The 23,636-nt window shown below is 43.3% G+C and overlaps 1 protein-coding gene and 1 long non-coding RNA gene across 4 annotated transcripts in view; one reads left to right on the top strand and one right to left on the bottom strand.

The window, feature by feature from the left end:
- The window catches only part of PCBP4 (poly(rC) binding protein 4), a 56,801-nt gene extending 38,420 nt beyond the window's left edge, over positions 1 to 18,381 (bottom strand). Inside the window, exons 1-2 of one of the 3 annotated variants that reach the window (XM_077325871.1) lie at positions 18,236 to 18,381; positions 16,074 to 16,278 (exon numbers count right to left, since the gene is read on the bottom strand). The gene's annotated coding sequence lies outside the window, so the exon portion shown is untranslated. Of the gene's footprint in view, positions 1 to 14,759; positions 14,889 to 16,073; positions 16,279 to 18,235 lie in introns of those variants that run through there. The other 2 variants (XM_077325870.1, XM_077325872.1) reach the window with 2 other exon arrangements.
- LOC143832075 (uncharacterized) lies at positions 18,372 to 22,503 on the top strand. The gene is made up of 2 exons (XR_013229079.1): positions 18,372 to 18,508; positions 22,118 to 22,503. It is a non-coding gene; the product is annotated as an uncharacterized LOC143832075 (long non-coding RNA).
- The last annotated feature ends 1,133 nt before the right edge of the window (positions 22,504 to 23,636 follow it).

Below are 23,636 nucleotides of genomic sequence, written 5' to 3'. Positions count from 1 at the left end.
GGCTGTTTTCATATGGATTTTTTTTGCTCCGTCATGCCTCCCTTAAGGCAGCCCTGTTTTGGGAAGCATCTCTTTCATTTGCTCAGTTTCTGTGGCCCAAACTACTAACTGAAATCTGTAACATGCAGTGTTGGGAATGTCCCGACCTTTCTTTGACATTCAGATGTCAAGAGTGGGAGAACTTGTTTTTCAAGCACCTAGGGCCCGTATTTGGACTGGAACTGCGGCACAGGGGGAGAAGGAGCTTCAGCCCTCGCCCCCCTCCCCAGTTTAGCCAACCTGAAGTATCCCAAGGGAGGTTTTTGCCCCAATAGCATTAGTGCACATACAGTTCTCAAAGAAGCAATGAACCTGGAGCCATTTGAGGTCAGAAAAATGGCACAGGCAAAGGGCTGAAGCCCCATCTCCCACTGCACTGTAGTCCTGTAGTCCTGAGAGCCAGCTTGGTATAGTGGTCACGAGTGCAGACTTCTAATCTGGCAAGCTGGGTTTGATTCTGCTCTCCCCCACATGCAGCCACCCCGGGCTCACCCCGGCACTGATAAAACTGTTCTGACCGAGCAGTGATATCAGGGCTCTTTCAGCCTCACCCACCTCACAGAGTGTCTGTTGTCTGTTGTGGGGAGAGTAAAGGGAAGGTGACTGTAGGCTGCTTTGAGACTCCTTCGGGTAGAGAAAAGCAGCATATTACAAACAACTCTTCTTCTTCAGATCTGAATCATGGTCCCAGGCACTCGAAAAACAAGTGTCCCCACTTCTGACATCTGCTTGTGGGCACCAAAGTCTGTTTGGGGAAACCCTAGTCCTACACATTAAAAATTGACTTGAAGGTTAATGCCAAAACCTTGAATCTGACTCAGGCCACAACTGGCAACTAAGGCAACTGCCTCAGCACAGGCTGGATGTGGGCCCCCCACAATATGCCAGTGAGGACCCTAGCAGATGCATTTTGCACCAGCTGTAATTTCCCGGTCAAAGACAGTAGAAGAAGAAGAGTTGGTTCTTATATGCCGCTTTTCCCTACCCGAAGGAGGCTCAAAGCGGCTTACAGTCGCCTTCCCATTCCTCTCCCCGCAACAGACACCCTGTCAGGTGGGTGAGGCTGAGAGAGCCCTGATATCACTGCTCGGTCAGAACAGTTTTATCAGTGCCGTGGCCAGCCCAAGGTCACCCAGCTGGTTGCATGTGGGGGAGCGCAGAATCGAACCTGGCATGCCAGATTAGAAGTCCGCACTCCTAACCACTACACCAAACTGGCCGCATAGAGTGAGTTACAGAAATCTAATCTGGAGGTGACCCCTGCATGGATCTCTGTGGCTAGTCAGTCCGAGAGCAGTAGTCCTATATAGTTAACATATTATATTAATGTATGTAAAGGAGCCAACCATATATTTAACATATCTGTTCCTGTATTTTATGTATGCTTTATTAATTTATGCCTGTCCATTGATAAAGGCAGCAATGCTGAAACCCATGTGGTCAGTAGTGGCATTATTATGAATGCACACTTGGATTTTAATGAAGCTATATTTTAAGCCTTGGCTTCTAAATTTTAATAAATTTAATATTTAATTTTACAACATGTTTTACCCTACAGAGGCTTGAGCACATTTTCCTTATTTTGACCCTTTTTGGGGGTGAGCACTTATGCTACCACAGATTAGTGATGTAATGCAAAAAATTTTAAATCCAGCATGGAAAGGAAGGGAGGAGGGCAGGGGGAGAGGCAGACCATTGGTTAGATTTCATATGTCAGCCTTTAAGCCAAAAAACAGAGGAGAAAGCCAACTTGACTCTTTTGAGCTTCCACTTCAGGTAAATACGAATTTCCTCCCAGGAGAGGGGGAGGAATCCAGCAGTTTTAACAGCATTCAGAAAGTGCAGGGTAAACAGGGAGCGCATATGGAGCTGTACCTGAATAGCGAGATTCCTGTGTGAAATGCTTGTGATTCCGCAGAGCATTATGGTGGTCAATGCGCTGGGTTTTTTGGGTGTGGAAACAGTCATAGATTATAATGCTACAGCACTACAGTGATCTAGCAATTTTTTAAAAAATAAAGCTGTTGTGCTCCATTGCCACTATACTTTTGCAGCAGCAACAATACCTATACAGAAAATTGTTTTAATTTGCCAGACCCAGCAGTTTGATTTATTTTATTTATATATTTCAGTTTCTATACCACCACTCCCAAATGGCTCGTGGCGGTTTACAAGAATTCTTTTATTATTATTATTATTATTATTATTATTATTATTATTATTATTATTATTATTATATTTATACCCCGCCTCTCCCCGAAGGCTCGAGGCGGCTTACATAACCCCGTCCCCTAAAACCATAAAATGACAATAAAAACTGATAATTTACAGTAATGGCAACAGCGATGGCGTAATCTACTCATTTGCTCTCCGCATCCTCAACTACGGAGGGGGGTGATGCTCTCTACCGCCAGTTTGTGAGGGGGGGCTGATCTTCTTTCCGCCCGGCCTCAGTTATAAGCCTGGCAAAAGAGCTCCGTCTTACAGGCCCTGCGGAATGCTGGTATGCTTTATTTGCTTTATTTGCATCGAGGATGGTTAAATCAAGGACTTACTTGTAGAGTGATAGGATTTTCTCCTTACTACAACATGTCCACTCCAGAATAAAGACTTTTACTCTAGGCAACAATATATGTTGTTGTTAGGTGCGAAGTCGTGTCCGACCCATCGCGACCCCATGGACAATGATCCTCCAGGCCTTCCTGTCCTCTACCATTCCCCGGAGTCCATTTAAGTTTGCACCTACTGCTTCAGTGACTCCATCCAGCCACCTCATTCTCTGTCGTCACCTTCTTCTTTTGCCCTCGATCGCTCCCAGCATTAGGCTCTTCTCCAGGGAGTCCTTCTTTCTCATGAGGTGGCCAAAGTATTTGAATTTCATCTTCAGGATCTGGCCTTCTAAGGAGCAGTCAGGGATGATCTCTTCTAGGACTGACCGGTTTGTTCACCTTGCAGTCCAAGGGACTCGCAAGAGTCTTCTCCAGCACCAGAGTTCAAAAGCCTCAATTCTTTGAAGCTCGGTCTTCCTTATGGTCCAACTTTCGCAGCCATAAACAAACAATATATAAACATGCTTAAATGGAATACACCTGACTCAAGCAGTAGATTGCTCTGCTGGAGACAAAAAGTGGGATAGAAGATCTGGTGGGTGGTCAAGATGCATTGTTTGGCCTGAAGTCCAACAACTCTTGATCTAGCCACAAGTTGGAAAAGACAGTCTTGTGAGCAATTTGGAATTATTTGCTGAGTGATGGCAGATAAATGTTGTTGTAGATAAATCTCTGGGATGGCAGACGTGCTTTAAAGCAAAATAGAGATAATTCTGGAATTTGAGGGCATTTAAGAACAGTCCTTGCAAAGCGAAAATGGAAAGGAAATTAATCTAAAGCAGCTGCTCTCCTCATATTGCTTAACCACAGTAGCTGCCTGGTTATCAGTGATGAATGATATTTTTGATATTTTATAGCCACAGACATCTTGTTATAGAAGTTGAGCAACTGCTTAACTCTTCAAAAACATTTGAACTCACAGATGTGCAGAAACTGAAAACAAAAACCATTAGATTGCAGAGAAGGAAAATTAAGGTGTGTTTGCTCCCAAGTGGATGACACACTGCATGCTGCTTTTGGCCTGTCTAGCAGTGCTTCTTCAATAACAGATGTGTGGCACTGGGCAATCTAATAGGACACAAAAGAATAGTGTTCTGCTTCTCAGATATTCCTCCCAGAAGGAAGGAAAACATCACCTCAAAGGTCTCAACATAATTGTAGAAGTTTACCAATTGGAATGACGTTTGCCATCTGGGGAGAGATGAACTTACAGGTTTTCCAAACTGAGGGTCCAGAATCTCCCCAGTTAAGTTTGGGTAGTAATGTTATCAACAGTGGTGAAGTCTCAGATTCCTGAGTAACTTGTCTGGTGAGAATCCACCCCCAAGCTGAACAAGCTGGCCATGCCTACACTAAATTAGCAGTACTGTAATTCATAGCACCTGTACCATTCAAAAAGACTATCCAATAACACCCCTCTTTACTTATGAGTGATCTGTTCTTTAGTCAATCTGAGATTTCAGCAAAAGAGGTCCATATTTACGTTCCACATATGTTGCTTGCCCCTGGGGAATTGCTGTGGATCAGTGGTGGAACATCAGTTTAGCATACAGAAAGTCTCAGGTTTAATCCCTGGCATCTCCTGTTAAAGGATCTGTCAGTAGGTGATGTGAAATACCTCTGCCTGAGACCCTGCAGAGCTGCTGTCAGTGTAAACGGACAATCCTGACTCTGATGGACCAAGGGATTGATTCAGTATACTCCAGCTTCATTTGTTCATGTGTACCAAAGCCATATTTGGCTTAGCACTGCCCTCTGTGCAACCTCTACAATGCTACCTCACTTCTAAACGTACTGCTAATAATCTGTGACTTTCTCTTCAGACATATCAGAAGCATTTGTGGAATGCAAACCCACACAGGGATGCCAGCCAGTGTGCTTTCCCTCCTCCACCAGAGATCCTAGTCACGACTTGCTTCTAGGAGGGTCCTGGAACAAAGGTGAGGGTTGTGTTTTGTTATTTCGTTAATAACCTGAGCTAAACTGGTCTTGAGTCCCTGCTGAAAATCCAAAAGAAAAACAGGCTGAAAATTCTAGTTAACCCAGTGTTGAGGCGAGAAGTCAACAGCTGTGTAAATGCAGACACAGACACCCCCTCCTTTCTGATCTCTTTCAGCTGTCCCAGGCGGCAACTGTCCTATCAAAGAGTCTCAGGGGGCTTATTTAGACTCCCTCTCCTTTATTCTTGCCTGAGAGATTGAATGTCAGGAAAACCTGGGGCTTTGTTTGGGAGAACAGCATGTCTTGGCAGGCAATACAACAGAAGAGAAGCCATTAGACATCATCTGAGTCGCACTTTCTACACCCTGAAAGACACCCCATAAATCTGAAGATCCTTGCTATTACCATAGTAGTTGCTACGGGCCCCGGTACAAGTTTGTCCCTAGAAGCAAGGGCCTTGTTTTGCTTCTTTAACACACAATGATAAATAAGAAGAGTCTAAAATGGTGCGAGTCAATTATCATGAAACTATCTTAATGCATTTGGAGTCACAGTGCTTTCTCAGGAAATAACTTACAATAATTCCCATATATTTTTTAACAACTACCACACTCCAAGAAGCCTTCCTCGGGCCTAAGCAGCCTGCTTCCAAATTAAATGATTCTTCCTTCGGTGGAAGAGCCACTTAAGCCAGAGAAGTCTCCTTAGGTTGCTGGAAAGCTTCCATCTTTGCTCAGTGGAGTGGTAGGATAAGGGTAGCCATCACACGGAATTTAAAATTTGCCACACAACCGGATTAGCCCCAGTTCATACTTCAATGGGAGACCACCAAGGAAGCCCAGGGTAGCTATACACAGGCAGGCAATGGCAAACCACCTCTGAACATCTCTTGCGTTGAAAACAATACGGATTACCATATGGTTGGCTAACTGGACTAGTATTAAAACAAGTGTTTATAAAGTATCAAGAAAAGGTCACTTCTGTCTCTTAGGCTGATTCTGCACTTACTTTGTTTTTTCCGTTGTGGATCCTGCTGAATTCAGATCAATTTGAACTCGGGTCTTCCTCTACCCCCCCCCCCATTGAAACAGACAGTGTTCTGCACTTGATAGGGGAAGCTCAGAGCAGAAGGGGAACCAAGCGCAGCAGGAGTCTCTTTCTTTCTTTTCTTGAATGGGGGGGGGGGGCGAGGATTGGAGACAGCAGAGGAGAGGGGAATAAAACCAAGAGGCAGATCTCTGCTGAGAGAAGTTAGGGCTTCTGGAGCGCAGTCACTTTAAGACAAGCCTTGCAACTGGGAACCAGGCCTGCCAATCAGGGAAGACTGCTTTGCTACGAGGCACGGACAAGGAAGAAGGAAATTAATTCTCAAAAAGCAGAAATCTGCACACTTACTGATGCCGATTTTTCAAAAATCAAGGGTTATAGCCACGTTGGGATATCGCAGGGGAAAGGTTGGGTTACCCTGGATCAATCATGCACGTTGCAGAGGGAGAATTTAAACCGCCCAAAATCAAAATGGAAATCGAATTCAGTGTAGGCTGGAGGAATTTATTCGAACTGGGAGTGGGTAAACAGCCCCATGCAGACTACACCCTAGTTTAATTTACATTTTAAAATCATCAGTCAAACTTTTCTCATGGAGAGCCAGTTTGGTGTAGTGGCTAAGAGTGCGGACTTCTAATCTGGCATGCCAGGTTCGATTCTGCACTCCCCCACATGCAACCAGCTGGGTGACCTTGGGCTCGCCACGGCACTGATAAAACTGTTCTGACCGAGCAGTAATATCAGTGCTCTCTCAGCCTCACCCACCCCACAAGATGCCTGTTGTGGGGAGAGAAATGGGAAGGCGACTGTAAGCCACTTTGAGCCTCCTTCGGGTAGGGAAAAGCAGCATATAAGAACAACTCTTCTTCTTCTTCTTATAAAGTTGCTTACCCTCCAGCATTTTATAGATTTGAAAAAGGATGTGTGTTGTGTTTTTAGAATGTCCCAGTTTTACACCCCCAACACACTAATTATTACAAACTACAGAAGATTCTTGCCTGTCTGTTCTATCCTGAATTAATTTCCTCTGCAGCAGCCAATCCTCTACAATATTAGCATAGTTTAGACTTCACAAGAAACCATACCAGGTGCAGCATATAAAATGACTGAGTGAGCACAAAACTATGCTTAAGTGGCCTTGGGTATTATATTCCCATACTATAATCATAATTTTAAAAGTTATTTCTGTCCCACCCTTCCATATTGTTCAGGGTGGGAAACAACAATAAACCACATATTAAGTTAAAATTTAAAACATTTACAATTATCACTGATGCCCCCCCCCCACTAAAATTCCCAGAAATTGGGGGTTTGGCCAGGAGCCAATTATTCGGCTCTCCTCCTCCCAGTGGGGTGGATGTTATTTTAAGCCTTGACAGCAAGCCTGGTGGAATACCTCCGTTTTGCAGGGAGCACATTCCAGCAGGTGGGGGCCAGGACCGAAAAAGCCCTAGTCTTGGTCAACTTCACCTCCTTCAGGCTGGGGGCCCTAAGCAGAAATTGATCCAAAGGAAAAAGGTGTTCCCCCCAGGTACACTGGACCTAGACCATTTAGGGTTTTAAAGGTCAACACCAGCACCTTGAACTTGATTCTGTCTCCAATCTGACTCTAGGATTGCTGGAGAGAAATAGGGCTGCAAGATCAAGCAGGCTGGGAAACTATTGGAGACTTGAGGATGGAGCCAGAGGAGGACAGGGGTATCAGTGGGGTAAGATGCCATATAGTCCATCCTCCCAGGCATCCATTTTCTCCAGGGAGATTGATCTCTACAGTCAGATATGAGCTGTAATTTTGGAGGATCACCAGGTGCTACCAGGAGGCTGGCATCTTTAGTTCTAGCTGGTCTGATATTTCATAGAATAACGTCATTCTTTTGACCAGAATACAGCCATTTTGTTAAATATAAAGTCTTCTAGAGCCAAGACAAGATTTCAGATTGAGACAAGTTTTACTCTGATGTGCAGAGCAATTCATACAGTTTGAGTCCAGTGGAACCTTTAAGGCCAACGAAGTTTTATTCAAGGTATAAGCTTTTGTGCACATGCAAAATTCCTACTATTTGTTATACTACTCAGTGTACTATTCAGTTATACTGTTCATTCTGCCTGACAGAATGCTATGAGGAATTTGTAAATCTCATCTGCCTTCTCCTTGTTTCTACCTGGGACTATCTCTGTGCATTAAATTACCTGATACATCTGAAGTAATGATCAAAATGTTTTTGATTGATTCAAAACCACCTGATTTATGTGGCCACTTTCTATATCTTAAACAGATGTGTAACATATAATTTTGAGTGGGGATTTTCTGTGAAAAATAGAATGTTACAGGATACATGCTGGGATTGATATTGTGTTTTGCCTTTGGTTATTCTTAAATTTGTGCAGGTATTAAACTGCATCCTATTGGAACTTTTGTTACCTTAGAATGTATTTCAAAGGAGAATGAACCGAGGGGTTACAAAGCCTCTGTGTTAAAGGAGTGCATATATTTTAATGTAATCTAACCCTGTTTGTGCTAACCAGGATTCTTCCTTGGATGTAACTCTGTGGGTATTGCAATGGCAACAGTTATAGTTAAGCATCAGTGTGAAAGAGCATTAGTTTGGAGTTATTCTGGAACAATAATTTCCAGGGGGGGGGTTGTTGTTTTTTTGTTTTTGGTGATATTCCACATATTCCCAACTTTTGACTCAACTAAATCAGCCTCTAGTTTTTTGACAGATAAATCGTTGTGGCTGAAGAATAAAGTTGGAGTCCAGTGGTACTTTTAATACCAATAAAGTTGAATTCTGAGTATAAGCATGCACGCAAAAGCCTATGACCAGAATTAAACTTTGTTGATCTTAAGGGTGCCACTGAACTCAAACTTTGTTCTAGCACTTCAGACCAACACAGCTACCATGTGAATCTATAGCGGCCAAAGTTCATTACATTAGGTATGAAAGCTTCATGATCAAAAGGGTAGCATTTATTGTTAAAAGCACATCAGTAATTCACCTTGACCAGTGAGATAGGTGAACTGTTAGTTAACTAAATTGTTCTAGGTAATCATCACTTACCCAGTTGCTTGGGTTTATGGAAAGGGACACTGTGGTCCTGTCTAAAGGCACTATGAGCCATGGTTTCCCTTATATCTATAGGAGGGAAGGTAGTTGTTAGATGTACTCAATGAGCAAATCTGTAAACTGATTTGCTGCCTGTCTGCATCACAGTGGTAAGTCAGAGTGTGAAGCTGGAAATTGACGTGTTTATGTGGCCCCATGGACATACATATCTTTAAAAAAAACCCATGAGGCCACTATAAGGTTTAAAAGTGTACAGATAACGAAGTTCTTTATCAACAATTGTATAACTTTAAAGCAAAATTACACATTCTTGAAACATTAAATCAATGCTAATATCAAATATAAAATTTGTCAAACACCTAACCAAATAGACAGTCTGTTCAGATCAAGCTTTAGTTGTTTCTATGAATTTCAATGGAAAATTTATTTTTACCCTTAACAGTTCCCCAGAACTTCATAAACATGTTCTATATTGTGAATTCTTCCACAAAGATTAATTTTCTAGATTTATATTGAATATAAAAAATCCTAATAATTTGTTTTCCATCTTTTAACGACCTACAAGCTAACTGGGAACAGTGATGTCAGTTTCCAAAATTGCAATAAGTAATTTAGCTGCCCAAATAATTTCATTATACCCTTTGTAGCCTAGCCAAAGATGATCTTAAATAAATACATTCTACCAGCATTAGCATTCTTTCTGCACCTATCGCTTAAAGAGGTTTCCGCACCAGCAAGTATTTGCAATTATTATTGTCCGACAAGGGGTTTGCAAATCAGGACTGACATATGGGCAGGAGAACAAGAGCAGGAACACCAGAAACTGTAGAGGAAAGGGAGCATATTATAGATAGAAAGGTCTGTATTTGTAGGACCATCTCCTTCCATGTGTCCCTTTGTGCCAACTGTGGTTGACAGGCAGCCATCTGTTGGCTATCCCACCACTTAGGGCAGCCCATCTGGCATCAATGAGAGTTCAGGCCTTTTCTATCATGGCTAAGGTGACCAGATTTTAACATTGGTAAAGCGGGACACCATTGACCAGGGGGGTTCTTGATTAAAAATTTGGTTTATATGGAGCAACAAAAAGTTTCATAGAATGCATAGAATGCAAAAATAGTATTGTAATATATATATATATATATATATATATTAATTTCAACATAAGTACAATTTGCCAGGTACCCCCAGATGTCCCTCCAAAAGTGGGACAATCTGGTCACCTTAATCATGGCTCCAGTCCTGCAATGTGGACTCCCTTAAGAGGTGATGAGGACCCCCTCTTTAGTGATCTTCAGGAGGCATTGCAAGGCCTGCCTATTTGCAAGGGCTTCTGAGTAGTTCTCAGTAGTTTGAATGGCAGCCATATTTAAAGGGGGTGGGGAGATTTGGGTTTTACCATTTTATTTTGGTTTTAACTCTGTTTTTAACTATTATTTTAAGCCACCATGAACCACAAAGAAAAGCAGCATATAAATATTTAACTCTGGCTGAAATGTTTTCAAACAGACTACTCTCTTTGCACTTTCATTAGCATTAATACAGACATTTCTTACAAAATAAATAATAAAAGATAACACTTTGCTTGTCTGATATTTCATAATATCTGGGAACAGCAAAACACATAGTGTCTATAGCAGTTTTTCCACACAGAGACATGCCTCAGCCATGGCCTCTCACATGGTCCACTCTAACATGCTTTGAGGGAAAAAATCCTCCCTTCATTTCTGTAGAGCAGGTGATCAATATAACTCTGTGCATGTGACTGAGACACAACCCTATTAAGCATTTAATCCCATTTCTACCCTGATCCTTTCCACAGCAACTAGGCTGAATTCTGGCTTAGTTTGGACGTTTCTGTAGTAAAGTCAGGGATGTAATGACAGTAAGAGTCAATTTGGAATCTGGCCTGTTATGCCTAGAATCCTGGGAGGGATGGCACTGCCAGAGTATCCTGTGATGAAAAATACTGGGTTTTCAGTGTGTCACAGAAGAATGATGTTTTTAAAATTTCTGTCATGAACCTAAAAAGCTAATTTTTTGAGAAGAAATATGAAGGAGAGCCTCCTCCTCCCGCCCAGGTGTGTTTATGTAGTGTAAAGCAAATTCTGGATAATTATGTGTATAAACCTTCTTTCTTTTCTGTACCCCTTCTATATTTCTATTATACTTTATTTCTCTTTTTAAAATATTTTAAAGGAAAAATTTGGCTTTGTGGTTACAGAATGAGGAAATTGAGGAATTGTACTTTCCCCTTGATATCTCTCTAAAGTTGCTGGTTAGATCTAAAAAATCAGAAATAAAAGAACATGAGAAAAAGGTGATGGGGAGGGCACTGAGGGGTGAGAGAGAAGTGAGAAGTTTCTAAATTAGCAGTCCTTTTAAAAACAAGAAGTATCCCTCAAAAGACATGTGCCAGTCTGAAGCCATATATCATACGAAAATCAAGAATTTGTGAACATCAAAAATGCCAAACTTTGAACTAAGCCACATGACACTATCCAAAGTACCAGTACTGCAATACTAAATGTATTTACTAGGGAATAAATCTGACTTCAACCTCATTTACCCCTGAGAAAACCTGCTTATAGATGTGTTGCTCAAATGAAAAGTGATTAGATTTAGCTTCTATTTAGATACTGATCTATATAGTCTTGCAATGAGAAGTTTCCTAGTTCCTGAAACTGGGGCAAAGTCAGCTCAGCTAGATGGAAAGTCCCTGCTCTGGCTGTTGCTGCATTTTGAGGGAGCAGAGAACAGAGAGAGTGAAGATACTGCACATAGTATGAGCAACTGGCAGCTTGAAAAGAGAACAGATGGCATGAGTGACGAGATCTGCCAATGGAGGGGATCATCAGCCCACGCCTCTTATTAGAGACTGATCCATTGGCAGCCCTTTGGATCCCAGGGCTCAATGCAGCTCTCCATCAAAGCACTCAGCTTACTGTCAGAGGCTAGGCAAGCGTGAGGAGAAAGCCATATTTTATACAGCTGAAGAGACAAACAGGCCACTCTGGGCATCTCTCAAAGCTCTACAGAGCCTGCTTAAGTGCTAGTCCTGAAGCCTCAAGGGTAGGGTCTCATTTCCCATCAAAAGAATACTGAATTCTTCTAGTTAATTTATTACTAATACACATATTATAGATTTACTGCATAAACAAACTCATGCATGCTTTGTACATGGACAAGGAAGCCAATCCCAGTATTCCAGCATTTCAGTGTATAAACTCAAGGTACATATTTATTATCCCACTTTCCCCTCCAATGGGAACCCAAAACAACATCATTCTTCCCTTCCTCTGTTTTATCCTTTTAACAACCCTGTGAGGTAGGTCAGAATGAGAGAAAGTCATTCCAAGGTCACCCAGAGAGCTTCCATGGCAGAGTGGGGATTTAATCCTGGGTCTCCCTACATGATGGTGGGGCTACCACTACATATTCATTCTCAGTCCTGTATACATGCAATGTTTTATGCAGTGTCTATTCTGACAACTTCCTGATATAGTTAAAGGGGAAAGGGTGGGGTGAGAATTCTCACACTCCAATAAAGAGGTCCTTCTTTAATAAGAAATGCATAAGTATACTTCATTTCTCCCAAAATTAGGGGACTAAAATTAAAGGCTCAATAGAACGGTTGTTCTTTATATCAAGAAGGAAGGGCGACAACATCAAAGTTTTGAAGTGGCTCTTATTTTTAGCTTCATTTTGAAATGTCCTCAGTAACCTCCTAGAAAGAGTATGTATCTTTGCAGAAGGTTCACTTAACTAGTGGTTTGAAAGCAGGAATTAAAAGAAACCCCAAACACTAAAGGGAAAAAAATGACCTGCCTCAAACATAAACTTCTACAGAATATCCTCAAATAAAAGATATGTCAGCTACAACACCCAACGCCATAGAGACTGGGATGTTCGGAGTGTTGGGACACTTGCAAGGATATTCCAGGACTCTTCCTTTTATTGTCATGCACATTTTTTAAAATTTGATTTTTTAAAATTTACACAACCCTTTTTAATTTAGAATACGCAGGCACTATTCTACTCAATTGCATGCTCAATATGCAGTAAACCTACTCTCATCTTATAGTATTCTAGCCAATGAGTACAAAAGAATTCAGAGCACTGACAAGCAAAGGAGGCAATCATGTCCTGATTAATTCCTTTCTATTGCATGTGCTGACCATGGGAGAAGGGGGAAGGTTTTCTGATCCCCATTGGCATCTGCTACAGTTGCTTTCTCTAAAACGATTTCATAATTTTCCTGGCTGATATGGCAGTCTGTAATTTTCCCAATCTGTGAACAAATTTGGTTGACATATAGAGCTGGAGTTCACAGATCCATTCCACTAATGACAATGCTTTCCTCTGGCACAAGGAGCCGCGTCCGGACTCAAGCATCTCTTTGGCAGAACAGTCTCCGTCATCATGGGATGGCTCCTTGTGCTGGAGGAAAGCACCATCAATGGGAATAGAACGGATCCACAGAATCCAGATCGTGGTTCTTGTTTTTCTGATTTGGGAGGGCACTTTGCATTTATGTTCCTGGCTTAAGAACACAGTGGTAGGCTCTTGATATTTACATGTGAATGTTGTCAAGTAATTAATTACTGGAAATTTATTTGTATTTAGATTTTGATTAATGCTGTCAAACAGACAGTTTGCCTATTACCCAGCTCACGGTTTCTGACCACATGTCTTCTGCCAGCTTTACCTATGCACTGTAAACCAACACTCCACTGCCATCCTCCCCTTTCTTCTGTCACAAGACTCTGGTCTAATGTTCTGGGAAGGACACAAGAAGACAGTTCAATTTATGGTATCATGGGAAGGGGAAATACTTGCCACTATTTTTTTTAAACTGAATTGCCCTCCCTGTCCTTCCCCCCTTCAGTTCATTGTGACCCCTGGAGAATCCCTCCTGTAAGAAAGTTACTTAGCAAAATGCTTTGTACATGGCATTTATACATGGCAAAAATAAGCAACAATTCAAACTATATTTGGTTGTTCTTCTCTGTCCTGATTCCCACAGAAAGCCCTATGTGTTTATTTGTTTACTTGAAATAGTTGTATGTCATCTCTCAGTACATTTCCAAATAGGGAAAAAAATTAATATGTTTAAAAGCAATACGGCAATAAAACTAATACCACTGAAAGATTTATTTCTCTAGTCTGTCCTGCATACTTTTTATATCTCATCTCCTATCTTCAAGGATGGGTTATAATACATGGAGAATTAATGAAATTGTAATATTTAAGAACAAAGGTAAGGAAACAAAATAGGAATGTTTCTTTAAAGTGTTTTGGGGAGGTTGTCTTTTTAAGGGCAAAAGATAATCCACATTGTAAAGAAATGAGACATTTGCAAAGAAAAACTGGTCGTTTAAATGATTTATTTCTTAGGAAGAAAAAACAGGATATATCACATTTTCCTGTGTGTAGGCATCAAGGGCTTTTTGTTAGGGTTTTTTTTATTTTTTAAGATTTATTTTATGGAAAAGTGCTTAATTTTTCCCTCAGTGTATTCCTAGCATGTTTGTTTCATTGTATGTGTTTTTTTAAATATTGAGTTCCGTATTTTTTTAAACCTCCACTTTTCTTGAGAACTTATGAGACTTAGAAAAGTTCCATAAAACAAATGAACGAAGTCAGAAAATGACATTATTTGGAGTTGTCAACAGTAGCAATTTACTTTAGAAATATGAGTCTCAACATACCTTTATCTAATCGTATTAAAGCAGCTACACAAAAAAAGTTCAACTTTCGAGCGTTACTTCTAAACATAACTGCTTCTGAAGTCTGAAGTCTGTCCTCAAACAGATCAATCCAATATTAGTCAGATTCTTTCCCACAGGAAATGCCAGTAAGATAGCTTTCTTTTCAAGATAGCTTTCTTTCCAAAAGTTTTCCCCAAGGCAAGAGTTTTGCTGCCATTATAAGCATAGGTAATGCTTTCTTGTGCCTAAAGCCAAAAGTAAAACTGACACACAGTCCCTCTCTGGTCGGCCAACTCATTTGTGACACAAAGAGACAGATGTTAGAAGAAAATGGAATTTGTTACCTCTGGAATCTGATCCCTGAAGCAAGTATTTCACACTCTTTATAATAGAGAGCCCAGGATGATGCCTCCATCTTCACTTCAGCATTCTACAGTGTGATTATTTCACAGCATTCCCCCCAAAAAAACTCCACCCAGTTTCATGACATCATCAAGGTCATCACCATTTGGCCAGTGTTCTGTGAATAACATCCTTATATCTTAAGTGCCTTGCAAACTTTTAACTAATTCTGAGAATCTTTTCCTCAGTTGGACTTGTTGGAAGTATAGTATTGCACTGGCAGGACCAAGAATAGCCCTCAGCTATTCATTTGCAATTCCTTAACAATGGATGGTTTACAAATCATTCCAACAAAAGCAGTCCTGAAGTGCAAATCTCATAAGAACACAATGGCTGATTTTAAACCAGGAAATGGGACTTCAAGGGAAAGTGGCAGTTTACAAAATTGGAAATGGCCATCAGAAGTGCACTTCCAGTAAACTCTTATTGCCCCTCCTTCCCGGTTGTCTGCATTCATTTGTTTGTACGTATGAATATTTATATATACATTTTGAATGTAGTTTTAATGTTGTAAATATTTTAATGTGTTCATCACTTCAGGGACCCTATCTGAGTGAAAAGGCAGCATGTAAATGTTATATAAATGAATAAATCGGAACAAAGATCCAAGTTTTGTTCATGGCTAACTCAGAAGCCCTTGGTGACTTTACCTTGGCTTCAAATAATACATGAATGCAAATGCTATTGTTGAGGTGTCTATTTAACTTCTTGCATCATAGCTTTGTACAAATATTCTAAGACCCCTTCTTTCGCTTCTTAGAAACAAAGCTGGAGTGTACAAAGAAAAACATAGTTTTAATAAGCTGCCAGTGGAAGCTTGTGTGGGTAGTATTCTTATTAATCCTCCCCAACTCACCCCCAGCTTTCACATGAGAAGGCTCTCTTACTGGGGGACAAGAACAATTCCTGGTGTGTTCCCGGAATGTAAAGGAGGAGAGTAGAAGCCCTTAGAAAGCTGACCTCATAGCTGTTCTGAATATTGATATTTAGTTCCCCAAATGCCTGGACAGGACAGGGTAGAGGGTGTGTGGCTTTAAAAGGACAAAGAACAAAAAGGAATTTGGACAATTCAGCCTAGGCTGAAAAAGCACCATAGCAGAGGATGATGAATCTGTTGGAACAGTGCTGTTACTGTACAGAATGCCCTGCAGACTTCCCCCAGAGACGCCATTATGGAAGAGCCTGCTGGTCACAAGGAAGATACTGTCTTAAAATGTTCTCCTTAATTAGGAGGGTTGATGCAGAAGGATACTTACTCTGCCTCTAAGAGAAATGAATACTCAGTAAACTTTTCCTTTGAGCTGTTCACCAGTTTCTTTCAAAATTGTCTGCACTTGCACGCATCTGCTGAAAAATTCTGCTTTTAAGTTAATCATGCCTCTTTTAGTAAGATTATTTTGGAACCTCTCAGCATAGCAGTGGAATTAGAAGTACTGTTGCCTCAGAAGTATCTCCTTCACCCTGAAGGAAAAGTGATAAGACCGTAATGAATCTATACTTCTTGAAGGTAATATTTGATGTTCATCTCTTTAGTTGAATTAAGAAAGTAACAAAAGCCCGTCTAACTAAAACTCCGATTCAAGATGTTGATTTCTCTTACTTTTTGCCTGGATGGATTGTACCCCTTTCTTAAGCATGTTTGCTTAACATATCTGCAAGTAATGTATTTAGAATTATAGCCTAAAATCTAGGGGTCTCTAAGACCTTTATAGTATCCACACACACACATATGAGGAAATTAAAACTTACACCCCACAGAATACTTTGGAGTTGCAATTGTGGTCATGATACTATGAACTCTTACACAAGATAAAGAGAAGAGTTCGGAATATTCAGAGAATAAAGATTTTGTATTCTATCTTGGAAAATGTTCCAAGCAGCTCAGTGTGACATACATAGTTTTCACTTCTTCCACTGTATTATCACAACAACCCTGTGAGGTTTATTAGGGTGCTAGTGACTCGTCCAAGGTCATCCAGAAAGCTTCATGGCTCAGTGGTAGTTAGAACCCTAGTCCTTCCCAGTTCTCTTTGTCCATCGCACTACACTGACTCTGGAATAACTTTTGAGGTTCTTAAGTGGGGCATTTCTACTATATTGTAAGGCTGGCTGAGGTAATGTCCGTCCCCTTGAGCACCCCATGCTACCCACATCATTATTTTTGTATGTTGTACGTGATGCTTGGACCCTGTCAGTAAAGTGGCCAGAAATGACTGGGAGGGGAATGGCATTCAGTAGCGGTTGGGAACAAAAGGATGCATGTGTGTTGAAAAGAACGAATGCAATCTGCTGCCAAAGAGAAGCAGGTGCTGGATACCAAGGCTATGTCACAAATGGAATGAACTGGGCAGATTCATCACCCAACCTGTCCCCAAGGACCTTACCACAATAGCAATCTGAGCTCAGAGGTAGGCCCTGCCAGTTTGGAGTCTGGCTGGGAGGATGAATGGAGCACAATAGAAATAGAGGGCATGCACAGACAGAGTTATGGAGTACAAGAGTCGGAAAAGCAGGTGAGAAGTGCCATTTTTGTGGGGTCGTGGCATCAAATATACAGGAAGACAAATGTGGGATGTGTAGACACACTGCCAAGGATTAGAAGCGCACAGGATGTTGTAGCTTTAGAAAGGCTGCTCTGAGTTTACAAGCAGATCCAGAAGAAACAAAGGGAGGGGGCAGGTGGCGACCGTCAGCAAAGAGCTGGGAAAAGTGCGTTGGGGGGGGGGGCTTCCGGCTAAGGCTTAGGAGGCGGCGATTGCCAGGAAGAATAAACAGGACTTTTGTGGCACCTTCAACTAACATGATTTTAATTCAGCATTCCACTTTGTCGGTCTGAAGCCAGAATGCGCGGGAATAAAACCTTGTTAGTCTTTCAAGTGCTCCTAGACTGGCGGGGCGGGGGGGGGGGCATGCCTTTTAACTCCCTCCCTCCCTCTTTGGGATTCCCCCTTGCTCGCCCAGTGCAACGGCGAGGGACCGGAGCGCGGCTCTCTCTCCGGGAAGCGGCAGAAGTTCTGAGCCGGGGGTCGCGAGGCCGCCGCATTTGCCTTCTCGGCGGAGACCGCACAAGGGCCGGACCGACGGGGCCTGGCGAGGGGGAGGGGGGGAGGGGAGCGCGTCCCCAGGCTCTGGCGCAGGCTCAGCCCCAGCAGCAGCAGCATCCCTCGCCTGGCCGGCCGCTCCTGAGGGTGCCTCCCGACTTCCCACTCCCGGCCGGCTCAGAGACCGACGACAATGGGAAGCAAAACTTCTCTCGCCCCCCGGCCCTCCCCGCGGATTCCCGCCGACAAAGCCGCGCGCCTGTGCTGGGGGCTGGTGGCGGGGCGGGGGCTCCCAGCCTTTCCTCTCCCTCCCCCCCCCCCAGCGCCGCCCAAAGTTCGCGACGGGACCAGGCGCAGCGCACCCTTTCCGCCCTTACCTGCGGGCGCCGTCCAGAGGGCTCTTGGGTGCCTCCTAGTCCCACATTGTCACCCGGAGAGGCGATTGTGACAACTGGGAGTGACATCAGCCCGGAACAATGAAATCAAATGCTTGACAGGAGAGGGAGGCGCAGGCCAAAGCCGCGGGACTGTGTGACCCCCCTCGGCAAGCCCGCCCAGCCGCCCTCGGTCCCTCCCTTGCGCGCTGCCTCCCTCCGGGATCCAATTACAGCGGATAAAGGAGACGCGGCGAAAGGGACAATGCACACTGGGTAAGACCATCTGCCAAGGACAGGGGCATGCCGCCCCCACCGCCCTGCCCAGCCCAGCCCGCGCCTCCTCTTGTATTTGGCCTTCTTTTCCTGGAAGCCGATCGGCAGACGGACAGGGCCGGCCTGCAGTCCACCACCAAGGGCAGGGGGGAAAAAACGGCGGGACCCGCGCTGGGGCTGGGGAGCTTGTGCTTCCTCCTTTCCCATCCCAGGACTGCCTCTTTGGACTCGTTTCATTCCAAATTCAGATGGCTTTGAATACCTTGTGGCCTAAGAAGAAACTTGCATTGTTTGTTTGTACAACCAGGATGCTCTCAGGTCACCCTGTGCTTGATTTGAATTATGAATCCCACCCAGTTCTGCCCACAAGGACCTGGATAACTCAGGCAAGCCTGGTTGTGGCCTATCTTGGAAGATAAGCAGGGTTGGCCCTGGCTCCCACTTGGAAGGGTGACCAGGAGCAGGCAATAGCAAACCGCCTCCAAACTTATTTTGCTTGGTCGCCAGACAATCTTAGGATCTCCTGGGTACATTGCACACATGACATATGATAAATCCCCAGTCCTTTCAACAAGGAGTGTGATTTATCTCAAGGGGAATAGCTCTTGATTATCCAGGGACAATTCCCCATTCTTTTAACTTGTCTTGGCCTTACCCTGTGATGATGTACTTTTAAGGATAGAACTGTACAAAATAAATAGCAATTATATACTGTCAGGTATTGTATGTTGTTCTCACAGATCCTGGTGATACCAATGGTTTTGTCTAAATTGTGTTGTGCCTTTGATACACTGTGCAGTATACATGGATGGAGGCATTAGTATTAGGTTTATTCATCTTATGCCCCTGTGTCCATTATCCATTATCAGTACTGTGTCCTCTACATCAGTGGTCCCCAACCTTTTTATCACCGGGGACCGGTCAACTCTTGACAATTTTACTGAGACCCGGCGGGGGGGGGGGGTAGTCTTTTGCCAAGGGATGTCGCTGCTGCCTGAGCCCCAGCTCCACTTGCTTTCCCGCCGGTACCCCTGACTTCCCGCCACCCACTGGGGGGCATTGCCAGCAGCAGCTGCGCAGTGCCACACCGAGGGGGAGCCCCAGCCTTGGCGGCTGCTGGAGAGCACCAAAGGTGAGCTGGCGGCAGAGTGGCAGGGCAGCCCTCAAGGCAGCAGCCAGGGAGGAGGACAAGGAGGAGCTGCGGTCCGGTACCGACTGATCCACAGACCGGTCTCCGGACTGGGGGTTGGGGACCACTGATCTACATGAATATCTTTCAGGTGTCAAACAGAGCAAAGAGCTACTTAGAAAAACCTTAGCAGTGAGATGGGTTTCATGTTACAACATTCAATTAAAAGTGTAAGTGGTGTGAGGATACATATGTGAGGAATATTCTACTAGTGCTCCATCTTTGCTATTTTTCAGGAAGTTAAAAATTGCCCACATACAACTAAAATTATTAAAGAATACATAAAAAATAAAATGCAGAAAGTAACCACATATTCTCAGGATGGTCACGGAAACAAACTACTAGGGTCAAGGAATAGATCTCGCAGGAATTTCCAGGGCAGTAGATGGGCTGCAAGGAGGAACACAGCCTCAGAGATAAGACCAAACCAGTTTAATGATTTGGACAGATACTGGCTGAAGTTTCAGAATGAGACACAATTATCACCCAGTTGTTTTCTGTGCCACATGCTCCCTATATCATTTGAGTAAATATTTTATTGTACAGAAATTATGTGGAAAGTGCACTCAAGTTGCAACCAACTCATGGGAACCCTGTAGGGGTTTCAAGACAAGAGGCAGACAGAAGTGATTTGTCATTGCCTGCCTCTGCACAACAACCCTAGACTTCCTTGGTGGTCCAAGTATGAACCGCAACCAGCACTTCTTCGCTATTGAGATCTGATGAGATTGGGCTAACCCAGGCCATTGAAGTCACAGTGCAAGACATTTACTCTGGGATAAAACTAAATGCATGTGCCCTCCTAAAAGTTCAGAGTGTTTCCTGTTTTAATGTACCTGTTGCATTAACATCAGCGACAATAAGCCAAATAACATCACAGAAAATGGTGAGTATATGGATGCTCTCCTCTGTACCTGCTAAGTTACTTTAACAGCTCTTCGCTCCTCCTACAGGATTATTTGAGGCTCTCATGCTTTGCAGCAACAAAGGCCCTGTTGCCAGAGGCAGATTGGCTATTGAACTTCCTGGGGGAATTCCTGGCTTGCTGTTGGGCCCTGTGGTGCCAGCAGTGCCACAGCAGCCACTCAGCTCGGACGTGGGCCATGGTGTCCATTGCCATTGTTGTTGTTACTCAGGTCTGAGCAGCCTCAGGACAGCCATTTTGACTCACCTTCATCCACCCTAGTCTGACTGTGCTTAGGGCCTCTGACACTGGCAGTCTCCACTGCCATCAGCCAGGTCTTGGAGTCAAAGGCAATGGTATCATGGGGGCCATCAAGGGCAGGCACTGCTGGCCATGACCCTCCCTGTGCTGGGCTTGCTTTTCTTGACTGGGACCTTCAGCAGGAATGGGCCTTAGGAAACTATGGTCCCTGCTGCCTTCAGGCTGGGTGCTGGAGAGTGTGAAGTAGGCATCGAGGCAGCTGGCAAGGAGCTAAGGAGATGGTGTTATGAGGGCCACTCTGTGCATATTTTACTTGGGAACAAACTAAGATGGTTTACTACAGGGTAAATGTGCTGGCCACCCATAATTTTCTGTGCACACTTAATGGAAAGTAATCTCCCCTGTATTCAGTAGCTGGGCTGATCTTTTACTTAGAGGATTGCTGAAGGCTTTGAGGAAGCTCTGAGGTGGTATCATGCCCCTTCAGAGAAGTGGACATAAAATAAGAGGTAGGAGCCAGCCACTCAACTGATCAATCATTTACCGTTTCCATTGTTGAGAAAGAGACTAGGCCTATAGATGAATAGGAAGTGGACTCCAGTGATGTCTACTGGTGTCAGCAGCTATACAAACTTCTCGAAAAGGCCACATTTCCCCAGCAAGGTCTCTCGTAACCTGAGAGTTCCTCAGAACCCTGGTTGAGAATCCCTGGTGTAGGGAGTAGTTCAAGCAACAACAGAGTTTGGAGAAGATGAGATCTAAAGATGCAACACAAGGAAACTGTGTAGTTTTTGGTTACTTACTGTATGAGCAAGTTTTAACAGTTTTTGCAGGGGATGGAAGTGAATGGGGTGGGTGGGAGGAAAAAAATTACGTCACACCAGCCCTGCTTGCGGATTTGTGATTGTATAAGAGGTTCAATCATTTCTATACATTGAAATTTAGTATTCTTTGCACCTGTTGGCCAAGGCCTTTGAAATGGAGGGGTTCAGCATAAGGACTGCTATAGAACCTTCTAGTTCTGAAAAAAAAAATTCTTCCAAGTGTGCTTGTGCGAACTTTAATAGAATTTACTCCGATGTGCATAGAATTGCAGCCATCTAATACATGGTCATAGTAATGAGCAAGGCTACAACTCTGCGCATTTTTACTCAATAATGAGTCCCACTGAACTCAGTGAGACTTACTTATATTCAAATTTATGTCATATATCAGTTGAAACATACAAACAATTAACTAAGATTTATTTATTCAGGTGGCTGCCCTAAGCTGCGCTGCTGTGATTGGAAGCTCACAAGGATTCACTCTGGCGTTCTTCCCCAGGACTGTTTTGGCTTCCCAGTACATCCCTACTTGGTTTCATTGTTCCACAACAAAGTGAGTCCTTCAGCACCTGTTTGTAGGATCTCCAGAAAGAACAGGAGAGGACCAAACATTTGCAATGGAAATAACAAGAGGAGCTTCCTGTAATATCACAACAGATATTTAAACCTGTCCATCTGTCTTAGTTTAACACAGAGTTGGCATCAGTGACGGGAAGGCACATTGAGTGATTCAACAGGCAAAGTCATTGTTTGGTGACTGCGACACTGTAGTGACTGTTATGCTTGAGTAACTCAAAGATTAACACCGCAAACAATATTTTTATATTGCCCAGTATTTGTTTATGGAAAATTAGACCCCACCTTATCATAGCTCAGCAATCAAGCAATTAAAAACAGAAAATAAGTATCCCATTAAAAAAACTGCACAAAATCCCAGATAAAACCAATTAACAAATCAATGGCACCACATCAGAAAAAAGCTCTATGGCAAAAGGGCCTTTTTGTAGGCATCACAGAAATCTGGTAACAAATATAATCACAAATGCAGTACTGACCTATGAACCGTCAGGTGCTGAATAATGAGCTGATATTGGTGTGAACCTTGCCTTGGATGGTAAGATATATTTTGTGAGTAAGACTCCACCAGGTTTGCAGAGGACTTCTTGAGGCAGAAGAGACGTGCAGTAGCTGTGGGAGCTGAGGACAGCTCTCTGCTGAAAGATTCATCAAGACATGGGACTGCTGCTCATGGTCGTATCCCTTGGGAAACAGTGCAGCTCTTTACCCAAGTGCATGAGGGCAGCATGCCTTCTATCTTCTACCCTTGAGTGCTACTTACAGATTTAATAATAGGGCCATTGTACTGATGTTGCTAAAGGGAATAGCGCAGATTGTCCAGACATGGCACTGACTGCTGGCAAGGGCAGCGGGGGGTGGGAGGGGGAAAGGGTTGGTATAGGGAATGTTGCTGTGTTTGCCACGGAGACTGAGATACCAAAGAGGCATGGTAATGCCAGTGCCACATAGCGCTCAGATTTGGACTGGAGAGGTCAGAAACAAATTTCACAGATCATCCGTTCAGTATGTGATGTTCAGACACTCACTGTCTCACAACCTAAACTACCTCATAGGGTTGGTGTAAAAATATAAGAATAAAAAAAATCACTGAATACTGGCTTGAATGATGAGTGGTACATAAATGTGATAAAATATCAGTTGGTTTAATGCCTGAGAAGCCTTAGGAAGTATATAAGGTGAAGGGAAAAGGAGCTTCAATACATCTGAGGAGTAAGAAGTAAAGAGCAGGCAAGGACAAGAATGGACAGGGAGGACTTGCAGGGACAAGGGAGGAGACAACTGTAGGAATTGCATAAGATTATGCGCTTTGCGCCTGCCAATTGGCCCAGCCGATTCCCGCCCTGCTGACAAGGAAGCAACTGCGAGCCACGC

This window comes from Paroedura picta, chromosome 3, assembly GCF_049243985.1.
Source record: "Paroedura picta isolate Pp20150507F chromosome 3, Ppicta_v3.0, whole genome shotgun sequence".
Taxonomy (NCBI): domain Eukaryota; kingdom Metazoa; phylum Chordata; class Lepidosauria; order Squamata; family Gekkonidae; genus Paroedura; species Paroedura picta.
The sequence above is the reverse complement of the archived record's forward strand: the minus strand, read 5'-3'. Positions and strand labels throughout refer to the sequence as shown.